This window comes from Chinchilla lanigera, unplaced genomic scaffold, assembly GCF_000276665.1.
Source record: "Chinchilla lanigera isolate Chin_1 unplaced genomic scaffold, ChiLan1.0 scaffold00018, whole genome shotgun sequence".
Classification (NCBI taxonomy): Eukaryota; Metazoa; Chordata; class Mammalia; order Rodentia; family Chinchillidae; genus Chinchilla; species Chinchilla lanigera.
In genome coordinates this window covers 10126066-10150545 of record NW_004955419.1, presented here as the reverse complement: position 1 = coordinate 10150545, position 24480 = coordinate 10126066, and the positions used below count along the sequence as shown (strand labels likewise).

At 40.2% G+C, this 24480-nt stretch overlaps 1 pseudogene; it reads left to right on the top strand.

The window, feature by feature from the left end:
* Positions 1-18767: 18767 nt before the first annotated feature.
* LOC102029745 lies at positions 18768-19497 on the top strand (annotated as a pseudogene).
* Positions 19498-24480: the final 4983 nt, after the last annotated feature.

Below are 24480 nucleotides of genomic sequence, written 5' to 3'. Positions count from 1 at the left end.
CTGTCAGCCAGATTTACAGTGAAAGTCAGGAGCAAAAAGTAGACAGCAGACCATGGCGTCATCCACGTGGTGCTGGTTTTTCACTCATGCAGAATAATAGTTGTGTGGTTTGTAGGCTTCCACCCAAATTTCAGAGGAAAGCTTGGGAGGCCAGGCAATGTGCTACTGAGAGGGTGATTCATAAACCTATAAGCAAGTGAAGACCAGAATCATTTGGAGGTACCAGGAACATGGAGCAGACATTTGCTGAGGACAGCTGTAGCTAGTGAGCAGAGCCAGGCTAGAAGAGAAGCTATGTAGGCTACAACTAACAAGTCCACAGGGTTAGCGCTGCACAGGGTTATAGAGCTCACCTCTCAGCACAACTAGCTCCAGGTGCTAGACCCAGAGCTACAAGATCTACTGTTTGCCCTGCTGTGTTTTGATATTACTTTAGTCCAATTTGCTTCTCTCCCCTTTTATTCTCTTTTGGAATGGGACTATTTAACCTGTGTCATTGTATGTTGGAAGTATTTAACTTTCTTTTTAAAAAACTTTTACAGGGGCTCAGGGCTAACAGTTTGCCTGGAGTTTCCGGACTTAGACATCTCAGCAATGCTGTCCATTAAGACTCTGACAATTCTTGGAGATGGAATAATACATTTTGCATAATGAGATAGGCATACTTGCTTTGGAGAATGGAGGCAGAATGTTATGGTTTAGATCTAAAGTGTCCCTCATAAGTCTCACATCGGTAGGTATGGCCTGGTTAGAAGAGGTGAGCCATTGGAGGCATGCTCTGCAAGGGTATATTTTTGTCTTTGGACCCCCTCACTCTATGCTTCCTGGCTACCACGGGGTGAGCAGCTGTCCTCCAACATGTACTTTTGTCATGCTGTTTCTAACTTGGAGCCACCCAATGCTGGACTAAACTCACTACAACTGTGAGTCAAAAATCCTTTCTTCCTGTAAATTGTAATGCCAGGTATTTTGTCTCAGGGACAGGAGAGCTGACTAATACACATATAAATTATAGCTATCACCTATTACACCCAAGGTACTTACTATAGTGTGTTAAATAATCAGATCCTTTGGGATTTGCTTCCACAGTAGGCAGCAGGCTCTGTAAGGCAAACAATGGAAGTTTGGAGTTTACTTGCAGCCAAATAGCATCTAGTACATAATAAGTGTTTAAATACATATTTGTCAAATTGCTTGCATTTAATAAAGTAAATACATCTGTAGAAATAAATGTTGAACTAAAGAATTTTCTGAGGTCAGCTTCTGAGTCTTGGGAATCTGTATATTAGACACAAATTCTAACGGGCTTTGAATCTTCAGAGTAACAACTGCATTTGGGGAACACGTTGCTCCTTATTATAACATTTCAGAGTCTGTAATTTGGGTGGTCGGAGCCACCGTCAGGAACCAGCAGTAGTAACAGTTTGAATCCTGGGTAGACAACTGTTTTCACAACGTTTTCTGACTTCTGCTGCGGGTCACTGTTTAAAGGCTTCCAGTTGTTTGTAGCTGAAGGCCAAAGCAGACCTCTGGGCTGAATCTTGTTCCCAAAAGCGGTCGGGTGCACATTTGCAAGGGAAATACTGCAGTAAGAGTCTTACACACCAAGCCTTTCCTGGAGTGCAATGCAGGAGCACGTGCTGTGGGGGTGACTTCCTCCTAAAAGCCAGGCTGTCTGCTGCCAGGCTTTTTCATGTGACATCTGCTGTAGCAGCCAGGAGCTGGGTCACAGCCTTTTTTTTTTTTTTTTTTAATCAAATTGTTACTAGTACAAGTTTGCAGTATGTAATGATCACATTCCTTGTTGGGAGCTGGTACAAGTGTATGACAAAGGCTTCCTTTTTTGTCTTGCTTTTGTGCATAGTGGTCCTGGTCCAGAGGCATGGAGGAAGAGGAACAAGAGGGAGAATGTTGCGTTAAAGCGATGTCTTCAGGGCTTAGGAAAATGTAATTCTGTCGGAGCAGTTTTCTGGCAGTTGCACAACTCATCCCCCTGCATTAGGGGCCAAATGAAGTCGTTAGGCCCTAATCAAAAGCAGCTAATCAGGAATCAGTGGGAGCTCTACCAATTATTCGAGGCTGGAACCCAACGAGCTGAAGTACCCAAGGCTCGATGAAGAGAAGTAATGAAATTAAGCATCTCTGTCCTGCAATAGTGCACTTCCTCAAGGAGGGTTATGGGCTGCTCAGCTGTCTGTGCGCTATGAGAAGTGCAGACCCAGCGCTGGAGCGGAAGGAGGTGGGGAGTGGCTGCGGACATTGCCCTGAGATTTTAGAAATGGAGACGTGTTGTCAGGCACAGTGAGAAGCAGGACATTACACAACAGAAGACAGGGGTTGATTCTTTTAAGTGTGATAAAGTAGTGGAACTGCCTTGTTTATCTAATTTAAATAATTTAGACAGATGTTGGTTTAGGTGAATCTCTAATCCCATATTCAGAAGAGTATCTGGCTTAAGGTTGCTGCTGTGTAAGCAATTATATGGCACTTGTGTGTATTTTTGCTTAAGTTTTGGACACAAACTTCTAGATAAATGCATAAAAATAGTTTATCTTTTCAAGTCAGAATTCATTGTCCAGTCTGACACATATATACAGAGAGAGAGAGAGAGAGAGAGAGAGAGAGAGAAAGAGAGTGAGAGACAGAGAGACAGACAGAGACAGAGAAATATTATTGAGAGGGAACAATTATAAATTCATTTAATTACATCAAGCCCTATCAAGAAATTGAACTGAATATTTCTTTTTCTTAACTTCAAATACCTTTTCCCTATTGCACTTAGGTGGAATAAAAATTGTTAGCTGCTAGCAGGTTTTAGTTCAAGAACATTCACATATATTGAATGACAGCTTTAGGAACTGTATAAAATAGACTGTGAAGTCCAAACCTCTCATTTCATAGGTGGAGAGAAGAAGGCCAGAGAGAGACAGGAACTTGCCTCAGGTCTCCCTGAAAACTTCTGGCAGCGGGGAGACTAGAGCTCAGGTCCTAACTCTGGGCCCGTCATTGCCTTTGTCACGTGACCTCTAGCTGTAGTTATTAACCATCATCCTTCTTAACAGCTACTCCTTTGTCTGCTGAGATTTCCAGGGTTGTTAATCTGGCTAGAATGGGACCAAGTGTTTCCAGAGTCTGTGCTGGTGGCCAAGATAGTGAGTCTAGGATAAGGAGACAGTGGAGGCCGTGTAGACAGTGTGGGATCTGTGTTGAAAGGGAGGACTTGTTTATATACAGGGAAGAGTTCTATAGTGATGTTCTTTTGACCAAAGATTGGGGTTTAAGATGAAATAGGGGAAGTGCTGGTGAAAAGAGAGATCTGTGATCACAAGTATCTGTGTGTGAGTGGTTTATACATGGGCATAATTAATCATTTCTAACTTTGTGTGATTTTATATCTCAAAGTAGATGCTTGATTCAACAATAGTTTGAAAGATAGACCCTTTAAGTTGTCTTTAATGTGTACATGGGTATGTGTGAAGAAATTCATTCAAAGTTAAGTATTTTGTGTATATATGAGGGGTCTACAGCCCCTTGGGAAATTCCATCAGTGTTTTCAAATTTAGGGGGTGTAGTACCTGCATGTCTTTTTGTGTGCATTTTCTTTTCCTTTTTCATTGTGAACCATTTTCCTAGATTTCTGTTTCCCATTTTGGAGCATCTGAGAATCTGTTGTGTGTGTGTGTGTGTGTAGGTGTGTGCTGTCAGTAAGGGAAGGATGATATAAACAAGGTTTGAAAAGGTATCTTTAGATACTGAGAGCATCTCTGTGTTCTGGTGGGTTTGTATGTGTGCACATGTTTTAGAATGGTTAGATACATCTCTGTGTATTTTTGAAGATGGGGACTTCAGTATTGTCTGCAGGTGTTTGTATATGCATTTCTGAATGCTATGCTTTTTTGTACAGTGGACTGTGTGTACTTGAAACTTAAGGGGATGCTATAATTAATCATTCAAATGGGAAATTCTTGATAATGAAATGTTTGAGTGTATGTGCATGAAAGTATGTCTGTGTGTGTACTTGGCATCCGAAGTTCCTAAGAAGAACAGGAGAAGCTATTAAGTTACTTAGGTATTTCTTAGTTTATAGGCTTAGAATGGAGACATTGATGGAATTAATATGTAAGAACAGGTCAGCCTCAAAATGATGCGTTATTAGAAAAGAACAGATCAATGAGGACATACTTACTTTGTGGTGACAAAAGCCAACATGATTTTTAAAAAGTGAGCACAGTCAGTAAGGACAGCGATATGAACTGTGTCTTGTGGGAGAAAGCATCTTTCACGCACAACATCTGTTTTGCTGTGTTCTCTTTATGCCTCCTGCCTTGTTCCCCCATGAGTAACTCCAGCTTGTGATGCCTGAGATAGCTGAGACCTTTCATCCTCTTACCTGTACAGTTTAGAAAAATAGCTCAGTGTGACCTCCATCTCATAAGAGACACAAAGAGGCACGGGAGAGTCAGCTGTTTCATTTCAGGTGAGTTAGAAAAGCAGTCCCAGGGGTGTTCGTAGCATTTTCAACACCTTTGAAGGTGTAGCTCCTGATGCCTGGTTTACACATTCACCGCCTGGGGTTGGGAAATCCACTTGCTTAGTTCTTACTGACTATGCAGGCTAAGTGGAGAGATGTGAATGGGGCTTCGCCTGTTCTACCACTTAGTTGCTCCGTGGCTTATTCCTCAATCACCCCCTTTCCTTGAACACACCATATGTTCATTCCAGTGGCATATCTACTACCACTGCTCCTAAATGTCATAATGGTCTTAGCAGTGGCACAAGTGCTATCACCATGGGTAGATCAAAGATGGCTGCAAATTCTTTAGCAATTTCCCACAAAAAGATGGAGTCCAATGGTCTCTTTCAAGTCTGAGCTGGCTTTCATGACTTATTTGACAGGATGTGTCAGAAGTGACTCCTAAAGCTATCACCTTAGAAATGTTATGTCTTCTACTTAGGTTTCTTTCTTGTCTGGGAAAAAAGTCACTCTTACGGAAAGCGCAAGTTATATGGAGAAACCACATTGGACTACCTCATCTCTGTAGGCACTGTTGAGTAGCTTGAACCCAGAACTCTGCTGGAAAATAACACTTTCTATGGAAGTGATTCTAGAACAAGTGGCTATCATGAAGAGTAAAATAATAACAAGTGCTGGAGTGGCAGTGGGGAAAAAGCAACACAGCTACGCTGTTGGTGGGAATGTAAACTGGGTACAACCACTATGAAGATCAGTGTGGAGATTCTTCACAAAGCTAAAACTCGCAATTCCATTTGACCTAGTTATGTCTTTCTAGGTATTTTCTGAAAGAGTTAAAGTGATACATTCATACCTGTATTCATAACAGCACAATTCATCAGAGCTAAACATCAGAAGCAGCCCATATGTCCCTCAACAGATGGATGGCTAAATAAAATATATTTATACACAATGAATACTGCCTCACTGTAGAGAGGGATAAACCTGAGTGAACAGGGTGCCTTGAGACCATGGTGTTAAGTGAAATAAATCAGAAATCAAAGCTTAAATATCACAATGTTTCTGTTACTTGAGAAACACAAAATACAAATAAATTAGTGATCAAAACAAACGATATATAATAGGAAGGGGAGATAAGGGACGAAGCAGGGAGGGGAGAGAAGGAGATGAAGAAAAGAATTAAGATGTGGTATATACCTGTACCAACTCCCTACAAGGAATGCAATTATTATATACTGCAGAGATGCACTAATAAAAATAAAAATTAACACAACAACATCTGATGGGACTGATGTACCAGCCTAGAGACCAGCCAAGTGAGTGAAGCAGCCATCCTGGCAATAGATACCGTATTTAATGCCCCATGGATCAGAAACAAACTTCCTAGTGCAGCTTTTCTAATGTACATAATAAAATGGCCATTTGACCGTAAAGTTAGAAACAATGTCTTCCATACTAAGGGATAATCAGAAAAGCAGCAGAAGAAAAAGCTATCATAAAGTGAACCATTGCTGTTTATCAGAGTACATTCTTAGGGCTATATCTACATGTATATCTATGTCATCTATATCTATGTATGTACCACTGTATATATCATGGTGTCGTTATAGCAACCTAACGAACTTGCAGCTTTTATTATTCGTACTGAGGAAGCTAGGTCAGATCACTAACCTACATCCCTCAGCTTTAATTGACAGAGATGTTTTCAAAGTGGGACCTTTTCCTCAGTTCACCCCTTCCTCATATCTCTGTGCCTTGGTTCATGAGGATGCTAATGTTTAGGAATGTACTCCTTGCTCTGCTTGGAAGAACCTTGTGACTTACTCACCTTTACCCCAACTGACAAGTTTCTGCTGATCCTTTGCAGCTTTATACCTATAACTGTTTCGTAGCAAATCCAAGTACAGGTAGATATCTATCAGCAAGTAGCACATGGCCTTTCAGTAGCTGCATAAAAAAACAAGCAAATAGCTTAAACTCTCTAAGGCTCAGTTGTTTTGTGTATAAAATGAGCTGAAACAACTTATTTACATGTGTCTTGTAAAGTAAGTGGAGTGACAAATGCTAAAAAGCAGCCCATGTAGAAGGCCAGGGTGCTCACACAAGCTGACCTCAAAGCTGAGCTGCAGGCTGAAAGTGGGTTCCACTGTCTATTATTGTCGCTGAGCATGCCTGTGGGTAGATAATTGCCTAATGTGTCACCTTTGACTGCAAGAGATTGTAGTTCCTTGGGGTAGAGGACAAATGAAAAACCAGTATGCTAATGAAATTTGTAGCAGGAGAGAAGAGCACAGAGTCTCAGGAAATGTCTCTTAATCCCTTTCAGAAGGGTACATCATGAAAGATTTCCTGGAGACAAATGGACATTGCAGGAGAGAAGGTATTAATGAAGCAAAGAAAGAGGAAAACTAGCCCATCCAGAGAAGCATGAGCTTGAGCAAGGTGCTAGAGCCCAGGAGTGGGGTGCGTGGAAGACCCAGGTGGGATGGTCTGGAGAAGAGAGGTATGAGAGGCATTTAACAAGGACTCATCTACAAGCTAAAGACTTTATCCCAAGTTTGGTGGCATGCTACTAAAGGGTCCTAAGCAAATATTGAAGAGGGTTTGCACACTAGTGACAGGACTGAAGGCGGAGAGATGAACATGTAGAATTTTTTAATATTCTAAAATAGGGTTAGGGTAGTGTGATTCAAGGGCATGGCAGTGAGCTTCAGAGTGATGTCCAAGCAAGAAGAAGGAAACTTGGTGGCTGAATGCCTAGGAGGGATTAAAGTGGGGTGGGGAGAATTTGAGTTAGTACTTTGGTTTCTGACATGTGATAGGAGACATTGCTGTCCCACAGTCAAAAAACAGAGGTAGAAGGAATCATCTCTTTTCTTTTTGTAAAAGAGAGAAAACTGTGTCCTGTGGCCCAGCTGTGCAGATCACAGGTATATCAAGCCATGCAGGTCATGGCAATCATGTCAACATCTGTGATGAAAACCAAACCTTAATTGTGCTGAATCCACTCTGGCATAATAAGTGCGGTTTTTAACATAAAGCACTGGCAGAGTGACGTTCCTGAAAAAGCAGGGGCGGAGGAAGTAATCCGTGAAGCTTCAAAAAGAGAAGATTGAAGCCATTTTATGTGGCTGGAAATGAGTCATTTGTCAGCAGTGCCAAAGTGCTGTCAGCTCCACTGGGAGAGATGTCAGGGAACCCTGGGGGGAGGGCTGGTGAAGGTATCAACCTCCAGTCACCAGAGGCCATGGGTGGGGTGAGAAGTGTCAGTCACATCACGTCCTTGTTCTGACCTGAGTTAGAGGGAAAGCGGGGTCACAGCAGAATGTTAGTCCTGTAACCAAGTAACCTTGTCACCTGTCTCTGTCAGTAGGGGACTGATGTACTTAGCATTCTCAAAGGCTCTTCTGAGCTTTAATTCCCTAAGTATTTGCACTTTGAAAGAATAGGAGGAGGGCAACACTTACAGAAAAGGGAGCTAAGAGGTGAGCATAGACTGGGGCACAGGGGGGAGAGATTTCTGAACAAGGACCTCCCCAAGGTCACTGAAAGAGTGCTACTTAAAATAAGCATCTCCTCTCTGTCCAGTCCCCAAGTCTAGTGAGGATCACTGGATCCAAACTGTGCAGAAGTAATTCCAGGGAGTGGTATCCCACTCCAAATGCAGGGATTTATGCTAGTTAAGTCACTGATTCATCCGCCCCATATTCATTTGGGCAATAACAGAAATCTCTCAATAGGTGTTAGGTAGGACAGAAGAAGTAAAAGCATAAAAAGGAAACAGGGTAAATCATAATTTTTAAATTGTACTTTTAATAAAAACTGCCAGTTCAGAACACAAACGGTCAAAAAAAAATTCCCAAGCTCCTGAATGATGCAATCAATCTGGGCTACTCCCTTGTGTCTTCAAATAGACTTTGCCAATTCCTTTTTATTTGCAAATGGACTGTTCTTTTTCACTTCAAGAGATGGGTTTTTCCTCACTGCTGTGTTAGCTATCACATGGGAATGGAGCATCATCTCTTTTCTTTGCAAAAAAAGACTAGCATGGTGGACCTTCATCTCCTCTTTCCGTAGAGTTACAAGTTCTGCAGATTTCCACCCTAAAAATCTCATAAATATACTCAGCCATAGGGTAGGATGCAGCTCTCTATCTTGAGGGCCTGCATTCTTTTCTTTGAGTAGGTGCTTTTTAAATTCTGCCTCTTACATCCCTTTGTGCCTCTTGCTGATATGTTCTGATAATTCTCTTTGTATGACAGAATTCAAGGAACTTACTTCATGGTAAGTAGGATTTGGTTCACTCATCTTCCTTTGGGAACCTCTTTGGATCTTGCCCAGTGACAGGTCTTCCTGCTTCTGTTGTTTCCCAGTAATCCATTGTCCTCTCTGCACTCATAGTGATCATTCAAAACTGAAATCTCCTCTGCTCCCCTGGCCTCCCAGGCTGCATGCTTGGTGTCTCCCAACTTACAAGGGTTCAGTATCAAACCAGACAACTTTTCTTCCATTCTCTGAACTCCAGCTGCAGCTACCTTTCCCAGTTCTTGAACACACGGAGATTAGTCTCTGTCGTTCTTCTCAGTTAACGTTGATTCATCCTCAGCTCCGTTTAAGTAGAACATCTTCAGGGAGGTACTTCTTGTTTCTTGTTAAGATGCACCACCTCCGACTAATACAGGCTGTTTTGTTTCATAATATTTACTCCTGTAATTCTTAGAGTTGTTTTTGCATGAGTGTTTCTAGTCTGACATCTTATTTTCAACTTCACAAGAACAAGCATTACGTTGTCTTTTATTTTCTAATCATTGTGTCTGTACCATTGCAAGAGCGCTTGGATAAATGTTCTATAAATATAGGTTGTATATGCAGCTAAGTTAGATAGATGTTAATATATAGTCAGAAGGGGACTAGGCTCTCAAAGAAGACAGCAGGAAAAAAATAAAGATGTCAGAATTGTGGTTGGAGGCACATCTGAAGAGGACCACGCTTCAAAATAAAGATGCTCTAGTCAGGCCTGCATGCCTCCCTAAGGGATAAACAATAGTTTGGAGTGATACTATGATTAGCAACACCTGGTCCAGGAAATCCAGATAGGCATCAGTCACCCTCGTGAGTAACCAAAACATCTGGACCCATCCTTTCCCAAAATCGGCTTTGTTGTTTCCATGTGCCCTTGAAAGGTGATTTTCTTTTTTTTTTGTTTTTGTTTTTTTTCCGGTACCAGGAATTGAACTCACAACCTTGCACTTACCAGGTAGGTACTGTGCCACTGAGCTAAATCCCCAGCTCCTGCAATATGATTTTCTTCTCTTTTGAACCGATATTAGCTAAACAACTATACTTGCAATCCTATAGGTTGATTATAATTTGACCTAAATTGTACCCACATTATGACTTTGCTGTATATATCAACCCTGACCCAGGGTCTCTGTGACAACCCACTTGAAACCCCTCCTGCCTCTCAGTAGCTATCTTTTAATAAACTTTTCCTACTCCTAACCTCTGTTGTCATTTTAAACTCATTTTTCGGTTTCAGGCAGCATGAACTCTCGTAGGTCAGGAGTTATGTTTTTTGTATGTCTTAAGTAGCATAAATAAATGAGTAACTACAAGAATGAATAAATGGATGAATAACTCTTTACTAATTCTGATGAGCACAGAAGATTGGCACTCCGTGTACTAGAAAACATCACATAAATACCAACTGACTTTTGTTGGTCAAGAGATGTGCAAGAAATTAAGAAAGCTTATCAACAATTTTCCAGCCGTTTTTATTTCTGTTCCTTATTCCCACTTTCTCTTCCAAGTAACTCTTAGAGACTGAAGTTATTAGAGTATTTTCCATTAGAAAATCTGGTTCTCAAAATTTCCTAATGTACTTATTAAAATACAGAGTCCTGAAGTCTATCTCAATGTCTCCAATTTAGTAATTGGGAAGTGGCTTTTGCAAACTTTTGTTTCTAGAAAGTCCCTAAGTGGTACGGATGCTGAGGGTTCAGTGACCATATTTTTAGGAATATTCCATTAGATATAAAATCTAAAAGCAAGGACTTTCCTTTCATCTTTGATGTTTCTACACATGATGTTTTGTCCATGTGCTTAAAAATTGTGTTACAAGAATAAAGAAAACTTGGTAATCACCTGTGTCTATTATCTAGTTTCTAGCCTCAGAACTGACTCCTTTTGTCAGTTCTACTCCATTTTAGATTGTCAACTCCATCAAGAGTTTCTAGACCCATCAGCCACTACCTTTAATGCCTTTTATGTAGTACCCATCCTTCCAAAGAAACATCATTTTTAGATTTTTTTTTTCAGTCTCTACTAAGGACCTGAAGTTACTGATAAGCCTTATGAAGTTACTGTGTTGATTAGTAATGGCAGATTAATATGTTATCGCTCTAATGAGAACTTTATACAAACCTCTGATTGAATGTTTACATCAAAAGCATTAATTAATAATGGTGATCAGTCTGTATAACATAGCTCACTGCTTAAAATATGTCTGCATATATACTGTTGAAATGTTTCACTTAGCAAATAAATGATTATGAGATACACAGTGATATGACTATCCTTTCTAAAAATAAATTCTTATTTGTGGAAGTAAATGGTAAGTTAACTGTAATTTCATTGTGTCTATCTTGCAGGGATATTTCTTGAGAAAGTATTTTGACAGAATAAATTTACTACTTATATTTGAAAAAATAAAGTCATGTACACAGACAGATAGATATAGGTATGGATGTCCATAAGGATGAATGCCCAGAAGTCCTACACAGGTTTTTCTCACCTCATCCCATTCCATTCATATGTAAGTTATAGTCTATGAAATAGGACTGGACACAACAAATACTATCTGTTCTCATACATATTAGATTACAGCACTTACCTTATTCTCATTAAATAGGTATTTAGCAAAACTGCAAAAAGAAAATCTTCTTGTAAATCAAGATTAAATTGTTTCAGACTTGAAGTGATTGTGTGTGTGTGTGTGTGTGTGTGTGTGTGTGCGCGCGCGCGTGTGTGTGTGTTAAGGCATCAGAACCCCAGAGCAATTTACAAGCTTCATTTAATTTAGAGTCACTTCCATGCTTTCCAGTAGATTTGTCCTAAATCTCTGGCTGAACAATATTAGGAATTGATAGAATGATCTATATTGTGTCTCACATATGCACAAAGTTCACTTTCAAGCTATGCTCTCATCTGCAGTGATGGGCTTTCTTAGGGAAAAGTAAATATTTTGTTTCACCTTCAGTCAGATAGGTATTTCTGACAGTAGGAAATGAGGAGAATCAGGGTGCTAGGAGAACCACATGCTGCAGACTAGGTGTTTCTTGCTGGTTGTGATGTGCCTACACCAATCCTGAGAAGCAGAAACTGTTACTCTTTCCAGGCAGATTAAGCAAAAGGGAGGAAAACAAAAGGCTGGAAGTGAAGTTACATGCTTGAGGTCACACAAACAGCAAATGGCAAAGAACTGATTAAGACACCAGTTGCCAATTAAGAGCCATGCGGTATGTTTGAGCAAGGCTAATGCCCATTGTAGAATCAGTTGTGATGACTCCATGGCAATGGCACAAATCCTAACCAAGAATAGTGAAGAGTTTGGAATAGCCTTCCAATCTGGTGCATTTATTAAACTCTAAAGATCTATGTAGTGTCGCTTTCTCTACTGCATTTTAAGATAAGGATTTTATGCCACTTTTATGAAACATCTGTATGATGTCTTTTATCTCCATCTTCTTCATTTTATCTAATTTTGAGACTCAAACTCAGTCCTTCTCATCCACACATCTTTTCTGATCCCACCTCTGGAAGAGGTAATTAATTCTAGAATTCTGTTCCTTTCATCTAGCATTTAACAGTTTGTAACTGATGTATTTATTACCCCAGGATATTAAAGTCGATGGGACTGATGTAGGAGACTGAGATTTTTAGATCAAATCAGTGAATTGGTTTGTTTGATTATCTGATTTCCTTCTCAATATGGAGGGATAGGACTTAATTGATATTTCCCACCAATTATCTTTGAAGTTCAATTTCCTGCTCTGTTAAATGGGAACAAAACAATCCTTTCATGTCTCCCTCATGGGAAAAATGTGATAACATTAACCAATGAAATAATATAAGGGGAGAGAGGCATTTTTGAAAAACATCTTTAGGTTTTGAAATGTAATTGAATAGTTATTATCAATAGTATTATTGGTAAGCTGAAGACAGAGATGGTAACAAATATCCATGAACCCATAAAGGAACTGAGAACAAAACAAGCTGGAAAAGTCTCATTTAAGCTAAAACTTTTATAAGAATCATTCACAATGATCAGGGACACTGTTTAAAAACTTTTCCTGAATTTGTAGTAAAACCCAATTTACTTGTACACTTTAATATCTGAGAATCAGTAAAGATTTTAATAAGTGTCACCCTATTTTTAATAGGTTTTCTAGGTGGCAAAGATTAAGCACAAAGTTACCAGGGGGATAAGAAAAAGACAGTTTAAACTATACACGAAATGACATTATTCAAGAGCTCATAAATCTGTTTAGCTGTACTCAATTGCTGCCAAGAATACACAAATCATTCTTATTTATAGTCAGTTTTTCATATCTCAGGGTTTGCATGTGATAAATGGAATTTTAAAAATGAATGTAGTCTGAAACCTTCTTTTCCCAATGTGGGGAATTGGAAAACAACTGTAACATTAGGAAGTTGGGCTAGATCAGGAATATCAAGAACATAGCATCTGGTCCAACATTATCCAACTCTACCATGGCAGACATTACTAATGGACTGTAACACTTTCCTATTGAGACAGGAAATAACCTGGGCATCATTCTCTCCTCAGAGCTTCCAGTAGTTGCTATCAATCCATTGTAGGTCTGTCATTGTAGGGTCTGTTACACTGCACTGTTTAACTCTGACATTTTCAGAGGTATATAAATACAATGAATTTGGCTAACTGCTAAAAGTCACTTGTTAGAACAACAACAATACAATAATCTTTTCCTATTCTCTGGAAAGTGATGACACATTTTGGCATTCAAGTTGTATTTCTCATTCAGCTGTCTGTCTTCTCTGTTCCCCATTCTGTAAATGGTACCGGTTTCTCTCAGTAGGAGATGACAAGTAAATGAAGCTTCCCAGCGGGAAACCCTGTTTGGCAATTCTAACAAGGCTTGAAGAATTGGTTTCCTCATTAGGAACTACAAAAGCTTCCTATCTGGTGAATTCACAAATTCTGGGCACCGATTTGATGGAGTGTTCTACCTAAACAACATATTGAAGCCCAGGAACACAAATGAAGAACAAATACTTACTAATGATGACATCAAGCGTTCACTTCACCTTGACAATAGGAGATAAAATTTTATTGCCTTGAAATGCATTGTCTAGGTGGGTAGATTTTAACCCTAGGAGTGGAAGACTTTTTCTCCTGACTGCAAATTACCATTGGATCTCCTCCATCCTGTGTCTACGTCTCTCATGTTTCATTTCACTTCGATCACAACAGCAACTGCTAACTTTTATTTAAACTTGCCTCTGTGCCAGGTAACGCTTGAAACATTTTCCTTGCATTAGCTCATTTAATGCTCACAAGTTTCTAGAGTAGGTCCTGTTAACAAATTGGGAAGTAGAGGCAAAGAGAAATTAAACATTTCCCCCAAAATCATATAGCAATGAGAGGCACAGATTCCATTTAAGTTTGTGAAGAAGTCTGATTCTAGGATGTGAGATTATAACCACCATATCACCCTCCTTGAGCTCTCTCCTCTTTCTCTCTTCTCTTTGCTCCTCCTCATCCTCCCTCTCTCTCACTCTTCCTTCTTTCTGTCTCTCTCTTCTTCTTTGCCTCTCCCCCTCAAATCAGTACCTCTGAGTATTCTTAAGGCCTCTTTTCAGTTCTTAATAAAATTCTGTTCTGTAAGTAGAGTTTTAAAAAAAGATGTGATCCTTACTTTATTTTAATTCCATTTCAGCATTTGACAGTTTGGCAGTAAATTTTTCTTATGTTCGTTTCTACCACACACACACACTTCTCAGCCTCATTTTGCCATAATTTGAGGTATTCTCTTCTTCTGCTTTTCTGGCTCACGTGTGTGTACATGGATGTATGTATTGATATGTGTATATTTTGCACACAAAACATGTACATAGATAGATCACACACACATTCGTGGACAAGCTCAGAGTTTTGGGGTTCGGGAATTGTTGGGTTTTGTTTCTCATTTGTAAACAATGTTTCCATTTTACCACCATCCTCTAGAGAAAGCCAATAAAATTTGACTCAGAGAAAAAGAGAGAGAGAGAAAGAGAGACAGAGAGAGTGGGGGTAGAGAGGGAGAGAGAGAATTCAGGAGGGGAAAGTAATATGGGGAGAAAATGAAAAAGATTTAGTGTAGCTATCAGCCGACCGTTGTGCTGTCTTTAAGAGTCTGTTGAAACAACATAATAAAAGGTAATAAAGGTTGGATTTATAGCCTACCTGGTGGAAATGGCTTTCTGTGTGTATCTTGCCTACAAGCAGCTCGTTGCATGTCTTTTTCATAGGAGCTGGATTTTTTTCCTAGACCCCCGTGCCCAGACTTAAGAGATATGACAAAGGATCCAAACCGGGTTGCTAGGTAAGCGAAATATCTTTTTGCCTCCTCTTCTTTACTTTGACCTGGGATTTAATGATCCCACGTTATTTATCTGGATAGCCGTATGTGGATCAGTTTGTCTAGCCAGAGCCTTAGACATCACTGAAATGGGCAAAGGAAGCTTTGAAATTGAAAATAGTCATGCCATCTTGCAAAGGACCAAGGACTTACAGTTTAACCTTTAAATTCAAACAAATCTCCAGAACCTTCTAAATCAGTATTAATTATCTCTTTGAGAGGATGATGCTCCTGGGAGAATGGGAAAATCAAGGATTAAGAGGAAAAGAGGAAGGGCTGATATTGCCCACAAAAGATTGTGGACCATGTTGCAAATGCCTTTGGGCTGGAGTTTAGTCTCCTAAATATACAGTATTTCCGAACACCTAGTGGGTCATCAGAAGATTGAAGTTGTTCCTTCCTTCCTTCCTTCTTTTGTTAAACACTGGTTCAGCATCTCCTTTCTGTCCAGCTGTGTGCCAGAGACAGTGCTACGTGTATGAATTGGAAATGTGTCCATTCTGATGAGCCAGGATTAGGGGACATGTCTCTCTCTCTTTCTCTCTCTCTCTGTACACACACATACACACACACACACACACACATAAACACACATAAACACCATAGTACTAAAGTCCATGATGCCACATATGGGTGTAGGATTCAAGTGGAGGTAGAGCCCTAACCCTAGGCACTCCAGAACGCTTCAGAGTACAGCGGGTCTTTGTTCTAGTCCCAGGTATTTACTTGAATGGAAAAATGAATTAATAAATGAACTGGGAGTGTCTTAGTTACTTTTCTCATTGCTACAACAAAATACCCAACACCCAAAGTTAAAGGAAGAAAGGTTTATTTGGCTCAGAATTTGTAGAAGTTCCAGTTCATAATTGGCTGGCTCTGAGGCAGGGTGGCTTGGCAGAGGAGCATCGCAGAGAAGAATATGCCATGGAGCCTATAAGATAGCAAAAGCAGCACAGAAAGGCAAGCCTCTTTCTGTCCCTTGTATTATATGCAGCTACCCACCCTAAGGCAGGTATAGCACTTATACCCTGATTCTTAGCTAGAACTATGCCAAACCAATCAGTGAACTAGTTTACTCATCACATACCGTTAATCCCAGCATCACATATTCTAGATTCAGCCACCTCAGCAAAACTCACCCCTCATGACTGCATGAGGCTTTGGAGGACATCTACATACAAACCATAACAGGGAAGAAAGAGGCAAATAACGAGAGGGAATGTGTTAGAATCACACATAAGGTGATGGGATTGGTGAGAGAGGACATGAGAAATTTTGGTGCTCATAAATGTTTTTTATTGCTGCATTTTACCCATTTCTAAAAATATGTATGTTAAAATGAGAGCTTTCCTAATACTAAGAATAACTAGTTTCATACATCCAGTGGAAAATCGATGCTCTCCTAAAGAGCTGATAGAGCACTAATATGATCATTTCTCTGGGTACTCATAAAATCTCCAGCGAGAGTTCTTCCACTATGGTTTATGCTTGAACCTGACTTCTAACTTTTTTTGTAGGATACAAAGCATTGACCAAGAAAAGCTCCCAAATAGTTCTCATTGCCAGTGTCCCCTGATTTAATTTTTGTTAACCAGGGTTCAAGGTGCCAATGGTCAGAGCAATAGGCTCTACCTGCCATCAGAGCCTATCTCATCATGGGAGACTTCAACCTCCCTTGCATCTTGGAAATCAAATCCTTTCCTTCTTCTTTGATTCAGTGCTGTCTTTTCTGTTAGACTGTGGCATGAGCTCAACTTCATGTGTAACGTACAACAATTATCTACAGATCTTTCTAACTGGCAAACAATACCAACTATTAGTCACAAGGACATCTCAATACTTTTTGCTTCTGTTCACTTTCAAGGAAAGAAAATTATTTACACTCTTTAGCTGGAAAAGAAAATCATCCAGAGACAATAATGGTTACCCCTGTGACTTTAAGCGTGCTTTACCAACACGTGGATTGCCCTTTGCTCCGCATATACAACCTCTTCCCCTCCTTTAAAGCCCATTACATATCTTCTCTATGGAACTTTCTTTCAATAACATAATGATATTAGCATCCTTTGAAGTCTCATACTGAAGTGCACTGGAGCAGGAGAATCTCAGGTTTACACTACACTTCTAGCAGGTGCCAGCTGTGAAACTTAGAACTTTAGTGTTCTTTATAGCAATATCTCCTACACTACAGCTTCTTCTTGGTATGTAGCTGTTTCCATTTCCATTTATCAGCTACAATCTAATTACTCAGTTAACCTATGTTTGCCTTTTAGACACGTTAACCTATAATGAAAGTGTAACTGCAAAGAACCCAACTGCAACCTGAAGCCTAAGCTCCATAGAGAGACCAAGTGCATATAGCTCTGACAGACAAGCTCTGCTTAGCCTGAGTTTGAAACTAGCTCAGGTTCCAGACCTGTGCATGAAGAATCTTATGCAGCAACAGGCAAATGGTTGGAACTGTGTCATGGTTTTTAAATCAGCAAAAGGGAATGGTACTGTTAACTGGAGGGTGTAGGTAAAAATTTTAAATTTAATCATTTACAAAGTACCTCACATTCAGAAAAAGAAAAGTGTTTAATGACTACTACTCATGCCCTACTAACTACAGTAGAATTAACTATACGTATATCTTACATTTTACTAGAATTGTTGCTGTTCCATGGCAGGAGTTGAGTTGTACTCAGTTTATAAGTCCTGCATTAGCTGTTATGTGTATAATACATGCTTATAACATATTTTTGGAAAAATAGATGAATAAATTGAGAGACCACTGCTAGATCTCTAAAGAGTGTGAGCAGTGTTATGTTGGTCTGCTTTCTGCCCCTCTTAGGATGATTTTCCTTATGTTTAAAGGCTGAGATTGAGAAGGAAAATACTATGATCAAGTGGGGGAGATGTTGCAATTATTTTTAAAATTTTAAAGAACTTATATGGGGAAAGAAAATCAGATTCCTGCAAATGAATCCCTATGGTTCCTTGGATGCAATAGCCAGGCACCGGATGTTGGTCCTCCGGACGGACATCCGGACCAGTGGTGAGGAGGCCTACGGTGAACGTGGAGTGCTAAAGATTCCGGGGGACCGCTGCTGCGAAGTCAGTCTGGGTGTGCGTGTACCCGCCTCGCTCACAGCTGGACCCCAGCTCGGCTCCTTCCCTCAGAACACAGGTCCACAAGAGATGTAGAAGGTGATGCTCCTATGTAATAAGTGCAAAAAAAAAATTCTGGCCAGTTATTATCCATCAAAGACTTTTATTTTATTTTGTTTTGTTTTATTTTGTTTGTGTGAGACAGGGTCTCGCTATGTAGCCAGCTCAGGCTGGTCTTGAACTCGCTATGTAGCCCAGGCTGGCCTTGAACCCGGGAACACTCTGGTGATCCTCCTGCCTCAGCCTCCTGAGTGCTGGGATTACAAGCATGTGCCACCATGCCCGGCCAACAACTTATTTTTAATACTGTATTGTGAAAATAAAATGTTGTTTTATTCGTTTTTTTTTTTTTTTTTTTTTTTTAAAGGGCTGAGGGTTTAGCTGAGAGGCATAGTGCCTGCCTGGCAAGCACAAGGTCGTGAGTTCGATTCCCTGTACTGGAAGCCCCCCCCACCAAAAAAAGATCTAGCAAGTGGAGCAGTATGGCCAAACTTTGTGGGGTGTACCTGAGTGAGGAGGCCCACAAACAGGTGGGTGTCTTCTGACAAAACCTTTTCCAGGAGGCTGAGGAATTCCTCTACTGGTTTTTGCAGCAGAAAATCATATACCTCAGTCAGCTCTTGCAGCTCTTGCCTCAATGTGGCAGACTTGACCTCCCTTCGGGCCCCAGTGGACATCCCTATCCCAGACCCTCCACCCAAGGACGATGAGATGGAAACAGATAGGCAGGAAAAGAAAGAAGTCCTTAAGTGTGGCTTCCTCCCTGGGAATGAGAAGCTCCTGGCCCTGCTTGCTCTGGTTAAGCCAGAAGTATGGACTCTCAAAGAGAAGTGCATTCTGGTGATTGCATGGATCCAGCACCTGATCCCCAAGATTGAGGATGGAAATGATTTTGGGGTAGCAATCCGGGAGAAAGTTCTGGAAAGAGTGTATGCAGTGAAGACCAAAGTAGAAGCCTTCCAGACAACCATTTCTGTGTACTTCTCAGAAAGTGGAGATGCTGTTGCCAAGGCCTCCAAGGAGACCCATGTAATGGATTACCAGGCCTTGGTGCATGAGACAGATGAGGCAGCCTACGGGAATCTCAGGGCCATGGTGCTGAACCTGAGGACCTTCTATGCAGAACTTTATCGTATCATCAGCAGCAACCTGGAGAAAATTGTCAACCCAAAGGGTGAGGAGAAACCATCTATATATTGAGCCCAAGACTAGCAGGAAAATAAATAACTTGTTCCTTGTATGGATTAAAAAAAAAGAAAGAAAGAAAAAAATAGGGGCTGGGTATTTAGCTCAGCAGCACAGAACCGGTCTGTCAAGCACAAGGTCGTGAATTCGATTCCCGGTACCGGAAATAAAAAGGAAAACAAACAAAAAAAAAGATGAAAACTACCTACAGAGTCAGACTATTCAGAGTTGGAAGATGTGCCCGTAAGCTAGAAGTGTCCTGGTGTTTATCTGAGAAGCCAGGGATTACTCTGAATATGTTATCTTGCATCTTCACTACACAGGGCATTTAGGCATCTTGCATCTGCCTACACAGGGTAGGCAGAGTCTATCCTTAATAGTCTTCATCATACTACTACATGACTTCTTTCATCTTTAAAGTTCTTTAAATTTGCAACAGGTCCTTTGAGTTCAGTCTTTTCTGTAATTCCTAGGTCAGTGGCCTGGTTGGGGAGCTAGTAAGTGCAGCAGCCTGAGGTGTGGGTCACCTGGGGCCGCCCAGCTGGTTTATTTCAGTGCCTCAGAGAGGAGTGGAGTAGGGTTGGGGCATTAGGGGAGGAATATTGATCAGGGACTGAATTTTAAGTGCACTTCCAGATATTATTACAGAACCATGATTAATGGTCTAAAGGACCTCTGCAGGAGAGCACTAAGTGAAGAGAATAGGAAAAATCTCTGGGAAATGTGGGTACAGAGAACCTGACTGAGGAAGGCTTTAGAAGCCAAAATGTAGGTTTGTGATATTTCATAAGTGCATCTGTATTTACCTGTTGGCAATGAGGGTTAATGAATTTAAAAAATCACCCCTCCAATTTTGGGCTCCACACTTCAGAAGTTAAATTCTCAATCATGTAAAGTCTGTTCCTTTTTTCCAAAGAGTAGCTCAGCTACTTGTTTTTATGGCTTCATCTTCTCCACAGGAGGCTCCAGCTGGGGGTAAGAGAACATGTGCCTTTTTGAAGAGAAGCTGGTGCTAGAGACCTTGAGTCAGCAAACACTTCTTGTTCCTGGATGTCTTTCACTGAAAGCTCACTGACCAGAATTAGTAGCATGGCTTTCATAACTACAAAGGACCAGAAATGGTAGTTCTTCTATGTGTCCAGTAGGATAGGAGAACAAGGTATGTGTGAATATTAATAGTCTCTTCTACAGTAGAGATGATAAGGAAGCAAAAATCCACAAGGTGTCTAAGACGTTAAGACAAAAGGGAAGTACATATGTGATCTCACTGAGTTTCCATAAGGTTTAGATCTAAAATGTCCCCCAAAGTCTCATGTGGTCAGGGTTGGGGGATTATTGAAAGAATAATAATTGACTGATAGAATTGGAAGAAAAATTAATAATGACACTAATAATTGGCTGACAGATATTGGAAAAACAATAATTGGGATTATTGGTTCACTGGGGGTATCACTTGGAAGGGTGTACTCTTTTGGCCAGCTCCTCCCTTCTTGTTCTCTGCTTCCTCTCTGTCATTCAGTGACTGGCTTTCTTTCATTATTCATATTCACCTTACCATTTCTGCCTTGGATCCAGCTAACCATGGACTACACCCACTGAACCTGTGGGCAAAAATAAACCTCTCCTTTAAATTGTAGGTGTCAGCTGTTTTGTCTCAGTGATGGAAAAGCTAACAGAATCTTCATCTCTCAAATGAGATGAAAATGATCTGGTCACATCTACATAAAAGTTACGTGAAAAAAATATACATAATGAATTTAAATCCATGTCAGTGACAAGACCTTTAAAACAACAAATCTTGTTTCAGAATTGCTGGTTTTATTAATATGAGACCATACATTTCTGTATCTTATGTGGTTTCTTTTTTATAAGTACAAGCATTGCAATTATAATAGGAATCTTTAAATAAGACTAGCTCAGAATCAACTAGGATACTCCACAGATGCGCAACCAGATACAGCAGGATTGCAGCAGGTATTTGATGCCTTCTGGATGTGGGGAGCTTAAAGCTATTATATGAGCCTCAAAGGATGTACCAAATATAAAACTGTAATCTTGTACCCCCTTTGAGGCTGGTAATTTCCAAAACACATAGGTTAATTACAAGAAATATGATGCTGGTTTTCAGAAAATTGAGGCTAAAAATAGTTATGGTTTTCCCAGATGTGGCAATATTTTGATGTTGGTCTTTGTGACCTCTTTTGGTGATCTGTGCTTGGTTCCACTGATTTTTACTTCCTTTTATCTTCTATATCTGCTGCACTTAAAACTGTATCAAAATCATCCACACTGTATAGTTGTATTCATTCGCATTTCAGTTATTTACTCATTTATTATTCATTCACTCATTCATTCATTTAGTCAGTCAGTAAGTCAGTCGTTATCCCTTATTTTCTTTCCATAAAAGCATCAATTTTCTTTTGTCTTGCTCTTTTGAAAATGGCAGACATTTATTGAATTTGTCTTTTCTCTGGACACTGTATTAGCAACAGACATGAAGGGAAAAGCAGCAATGACAAGAAAAACAAAAACATACATGTAGTGAGGGATATTCCTGTGTAAATGCATAATCACAAAAATGCTATAAAGTGGGAGGACAAAGGTGGAAATCTACACTAACCTGAGAGTTGCGGGTTAAAGAAGATGTTTTGGAGAAGGAAGTTGATGTACAAAGCCCTGAAGGAATCATTCAAGTGGAGAGCGAATGGTAGGCAGAGAAAGAACATATGAACAGGACACCACGCACAGGCAGGCGAGGCATGCGTGCAGAATGGCAGCTGTGCTAGGCAGCTCTTGTGAAATTGCACCTGACGTTGCCTATTTAATGGAAACCTCAGGAGTGAATTGTGCAGATTGTGTACAATAATTTAAGTAGTGTTTTATAGATACAAAAGAGGAAAAACCTATCATTTCCTGTTGCTTTTTTTTTTTTTTTTGCCTGTCCCTATCTCACAGTACCTCACAGTAAGCAGTTTTTCAGTAAAGTTACTTGGAATTTGAGTCAATCCCTTCTCACTAAGCCCAGTTTTCACTTTCTTTTCCTCCAGCGAAGACCCTGCGGGCCAGAAATAGGGCAGCCTCTTTTGGAAGCCTCTGAGTTCTTTTCCACTTGGAGAAATAGCTGTAGCGTCTCCTCTGCAGTCTGTTTCTAGGCCTCTGGGGAATCTGTCTTATGTAAATCCTGCAATTAGAGGCGCCCTCCCCCTCTGTGGAGCGCATCTGCCTCCTTAGATATGCGCCCATTTGATTGTGAAGAGATAATCATGGGGGCTGCTGCAGCCTACAGCTTGGTGAAGACAGACATTCTGAATAAATTTATGGTTTCCAGAGCAGGGATCTCTCTCTCCCATCACAGCCCTGCTTCCCGTCTGCCTGCACATTTGGGATCAACATAACATCTTGATTCCTTACTCTTTTCTAAAGAAACTATAAGTTTGGTGAGAGAACAGAATATTCTGTTTTTGATAGATGAAAACTGTGAGGCTCAGAGATGAAGCTTTTCACTGAGGTCATGGGGTTGACCAGCTGTATTGTCTAGCACCGCCTTTGGGATTCTACTACGGTTTGGTTTTCTAGTTTCCATGGGGGAAGGGAAGAGGAAGTAATGTGAAAGATTTTTCTCATGGTATCCTTTGGCTCTGATGTAATCGATGTGTGTTTCTACACAGCTACATTATTAAATAAAATTGTATGTTGAACAAAATTGTATGCTCAAATTAAATTTTTAAAAATATTACAAACGTGCACATTGTAAGAAATGTTTAAAATACATGAATGCATAAGGAAGCACCTGAAATCACTTGTTCTACCACCATCCAGAGATACATTTTGGTTGAAATGTAATGTGTGTGTGTCTACACAAAATTTTTATGAAATCAGGATTATGAGATATGCGTGCATACATAATTCTTGTTTCATTTCACTTTGTACTGTAAATGTTTCTACTGGCCATTAAATGGCCTTCAAAAACATAGATTTGGTTTACCTCCTTTAAAATGTGGATCTATATCCCTGGATCATCCTGCTTATAAAGATGAAGGGAAAACAAACAAACAAAAAAGCACTGGCTTAAGAGAAAAAAAAGAATGCAGCTTCAACTCTTAGCTTTTCCTGAGCTTCTCGTCTGTGTACCTCAGTTCATCTTTTATGTTTTTTTTTTTTTTTGGGTACCGGGAATCGAACTGCTTGCTGTGTACCTCAGTTTACTCCTCTGTGAAATGGGGTCAGTCGTTGTCCTTTCACCAGTCACATGGTCTCTTTCCAAGGTTTCTCTGAAACAGTAGTGAAGGTTACCTAAGGATGGGAGATTGATTGATGCTGCCTGATCTTTGAGCTGAAGAGAGTTCCTCCTGCTGTTTTCCATCCACAGGGGCACAGAAACCTCCAAGAAACAAGGCGGGCCCTCCACCAGGAGGTGCTCTGGTGGGCGGTACAGTTCACAAGAAACATCTTTGCTCCAACTGTCCTCCTCTATTATATATCTTGATGAAAAATGACCAGTTATTATTTCCTACTTTATGTTTGGGAGGCCCAAAAGAAATCAGTAGCTACATAAAACAGCTGCTGTTATTGTGGCAGACTTTTCATTGACAGATTGAAGTGTGAGATGTTTGGTATCGATTGTTAGCATCTGTCCTGGGGAGGCTAGACTACCGCATGCTTAGCGGTGTTCCTGAGGCTGGGCAGAGTGGGTGTTTGTCTTGCTCTGTGAGCTGTCTTGCTCTGCAGAAAAAACACACACCTGTAAAAGTTGCTTTAAAAGGCAGAGTCCTATGAGACAAGTACCACCCTCTTACTACATTCTTTTCTAAATTGAGAGAGTTGAGATTGATATTCAGATGGCCTCCAATTTTTAATTTTAAATAGTTTCTGTAAACAGACAATTCATTATTTTTCAGTACTTTTGGTCTTTCTCAGTCATCAATTCTTAAATGCAAATATTGAACCAAAAATGGAGATTTGTCTATGCATTGCATGAGTCCTGAAATGTGGTAAAAAGACTTTAGTATT